This window comes from Arachis ipaensis, chromosome B1, assembly GCF_059453495.1.
Source record: "Arachis ipaensis isolate K30076 ecotype BB chromosome B1, ASM5945349v1, whole genome shotgun sequence".
NCBI classification, from domain to species: Eukaryota; Viridiplantae; Streptophyta; class Magnoliopsida; order Fabales; family Fabaceae; genus Arachis; species Arachis ipaensis.
The window spans coordinates 45,457,905-45,461,625 of NC_142436.1; the positions used below are offsets into that span (position 1 = coordinate 45,457,905).

Here is a 3,721-nt window from a genome sequence, read left to right on the forward strand (position 1 = left end):
TACAGCCAAGCCCAAATGAAGAAGAGAACTGCTTCAAACTCAAGATCCAAAGGCCCAAGACTTGAAGAGCCAACTAGAAGATGAGAAGAGTAGTATATATAGGAGTAGCTTTGAATTATTTTAGGGAGTTGCTGGGAGTTGGAAAATAGCATAGAACTACTTCCTGTATTTTACTTTCTTTGCTCTTCTAGTTTTCATCATGTATTCTCCATCTTTGTTTTCATTTTCCAGAGCTATGAACAACTAAACCCCTTTCATTGGGTTAGGGAGCTCTGTTGTAATTTGATGGATCAATACTAGTTTTCATTATTCTTCTTCTATCTTTTCTCTTGATTTTACTTGAAAGCTTTCGATCTTCATCCAATTGGGTAGTTATCTCGGAAAAGAAACTATTCATACTTGGATCTCTTCTGAACCTTGGAAGAGGAATGAAGAGATCAAGCCAGAAATGCTTTCTCATGCTGGACCAAATTGGGTTTGGATGGATATGTGACTATAATCCTCTCAATGCTTGATTTGGGAAATGCATGTGGTATAATCAGTGACCATACTTCATCTCTTCTCATGAGCAATTGACCAAGGAATTGGCTATTGATCAAGATTTGAGAGATTGAATTACAAGAAATTGTAATTCAATCACTTAAGATTGCCAAGGAGATCAATGAGTGCATTGAATGAGGAAGAGATGTAAATGAGATTGATCCGGAGAATGCAACATCTCCTAAGCCCAATGAACTCCCCATTTCTGATCTTACCCATTCTTTTTAATTTCTGTCATTTACATTTATGAGCAATTCCCCCATTCCCATTTAAGATTCTGTAATTTACTTTCTGTCATTTTCTTTCCCGCATTTAACTTTCTGCAATTCACAACTCAATTTCTGATTCGCTCAACTAGAACATTCCTCTAATTAAAGTTGCTTGATCAATCAATCCTTGTGGGATTCGACCTCACTCTATTGTGAGTTTTTACTTGACGACAAATTCGATACACTTGCCGAAGGAAATTTATTATGAGACAAGTTTTCCATGCATCAAGTTTATGGCGCCGTTGCCGGGGATTGATTGTGCATCAACAATGATTAGATTGGAGGATAACTAGATTGAGCATTTTATTTTTGTTTGATTTAAATTTCTGTTTGAGTTATTTACTTCCTGTTTTAGTTAATTTCTTCCCTTCCCCCTACTTTTTTTCTGTTATTTACATTTCATCTCACTAACCCACTAACTGTTTGATATATTGCATCACTCACACTAACAGAAATTCTGACAGATATACTTTCTGCACCTATTCTCTTTGCTTGTACTTGTTGGTTGTATGACAGGAAGAAGAAGCGGGGCTTCAACTTCCTTTGATTCTGAACCTGAGAGAACCTTCCTTAGACTAAGGAGGGAAGCAAGAGACAAACGTGTAGTTGGTGCTGAAGAAGAGGAGGAACACTTTGAGGAATACTTTGAACTAAACATGGAAGAAAACATGGAAAACCATCATGAAGAAGAGGCTCACAACCATGGCGGAAGAGGTCGAGCAAATCATACTGGGGAGGATAGAAGAGTTTTAGGCTCTTATATCAATCCAAACCCAGGAAACTGTGGAAGTAGCATTCAAAAGCCAACCATCCATGCCAACAATTTTGAACTGAAGCCACAGCTCATCACCCTTGTGCAGAACAACTGTTCGTTCTGAAGAAGTGTCCAAGAGGACCCAAATCAACATTTAACCACCTTCTTGAGAATATGTGACACAGTGAAGTCTAATGGTGTTCATCATGACACCTATAGACTGCTTTTATTTCCATTCTCACTCAGGGATAAGGCAGCCAAGTGGCTGGAATCTTTCCCAAGGGAAAGCTTGACAACTTGGGAAGACGTGGTGAACAAATTCTTAGCAAGATTTTACCCTCCTCAAAGAATCAATAGGCTGAGAGCTGAGGTCCAAACCTTCAGGCAACAAGATGGTGAGACTCTATATGAAGCATGGGAGAGGTTTAAAGACCTAACAAGGAGGTGTCCACCTGACATGTTCAACGAATGGATGCAGCTGCACATTTTCTATGAAGGGCTCTCTTATGAGTCAAAGAAGGCCGTGGACCATTCATCCGGAGGATCTTTGAACAAGAAGAAAACCATTGAGGAGGCTATAGATGTCATTGAAATAGTAGCAGAGAACGACTACTTCTATGCTTCCGAAAGAGGGAACACAAGAGGAGTAATGGAGCTAAACAATGTAGATGCTCTGTTGGCCCAAAATAAGCTCATTACCCAACAGCTGGCTGACCTCACCAAGAAGATGAAGAGGAACCAAGTGGCAGCAATCTCTACTTCATCAACAACCCAAGAAGGAGTGAATGAAGAAGCAGAGGGTAGTCAGGAACAAGCCAACTACATTGGGAATTCACCTAGGCAGAACCATGATCCTTACTCCAAGAATTACAACCCTGGATGGAGGAATCACCCAAACTTTGGGTGGGGAAATCAACAAGACCAAAGCCTGGATCAAAGATGCCCAAATCCAAACAATTTCACATCTAGACCATATCAACATCCCAATAACAACACCTCTCCACATTCATATCAAGGCCAGAACAACACTCCTCAGCCTGACTTATCATCACTTGATGAAAGAATCTTAAGGATTGAAAATCTACTTGAAGGCATATGCAAGGATATCCAAGACAACAAGGTGTTCAAGGAGGAAGTGCGAGCCAGTTTCAAGAACCAGGGAGACATAATCAAGAGGTTGGAATCTCAAGTAGGATATCTCTCTGAGCAAATTCCCAAACCCACAGATGGATTCCCAAGTGACACAGAGAAGAATCCGAGAGGTGAAACAAAGAAAGTAAGATGGGAAGATTGCAAGATAGTCACTATAAGTGATAAGGAGATTGAGGACAAGCCAAGTAAGCTGTCAGAACAACCTGAAGATACCTTAGTAGAGGAGGTGGAAAAAGATTACCAAGAACCAGAAATCTCAAAACAGGAGCTGTTGAGACTCTATGCACCTTTTCCCCAACTGCTCAATGGTGCTGTGGAGAAGAGAATATACTCAAGATTTCTTGACTTGTTTGCATCTTTGCATGTGAACATACCATTCATCAAGACTATCCAACAAATGCCTGCATATATCAAGTATATGAAGGAGCTGCTTCCTAGGAAAAGCTCACTCAAGGGAGGCCAGACTATAGTGATGAACAAGGGGTGCAGTGCCCTCATTCAACCACAGTTGCCTACGAAAAGAAAAGATCCAGGGAGTTTTCATGTCCCTTGTGCCATCGGAGAAACAATGTTTGATAGAGCACTCTGTGATTTGGGAGCAAGCATCAACTTAATGCCCTTAGCCCTGGTGAAGAGACTGCAGATCAATGAGATATTGCCCACAGATGTGGTCATCAGGCTGGCTGACAAAACTCAAAAACAAGCAACAGGGGTGGTGGAAAATGTGTTGTTAAAGGTTGGGAAATACTACCTCCCAACAGACTTTGTCATCTTGGACATGGAAGAGAGTCACACTCACCCAATCATATTGGGAAGACCATTCCTAGCTACAGCCAGAGCACTCATAGATGTGGAGCGAGGGGAGCTAATATTGAGGATCCATGATGAACAACTCAGCTTCAATGTCTTCAAACTCTCCCAAGAAGCTGACCAAGAAAATAAAGAACCAAGCAATGATCATAATGAGAAGCTGGCAGAGGAAACAAGCACTGAGGCACCACCAACG

The 3,721-nt window shown here is 41.0% G+C and overlaps 1 non-coding gene across 1 annotated transcript; it reads right to left on the reverse strand.

Moving 5' to 3' along the window:
* Positions 1–1,918: 1,918 nt before the first annotated feature.
* Positions 1,919–2,022, reverse strand: LOC148576421 (small nucleolar RNA R71). The gene has a single exon (XR_015903930.1). It is a non-coding gene; the product is annotated as a small nucleolar RNA R71 (small nucleolar RNA).
* Between the last annotated feature and the right edge of the window lie 1,699 nt (positions 2,023–3,721).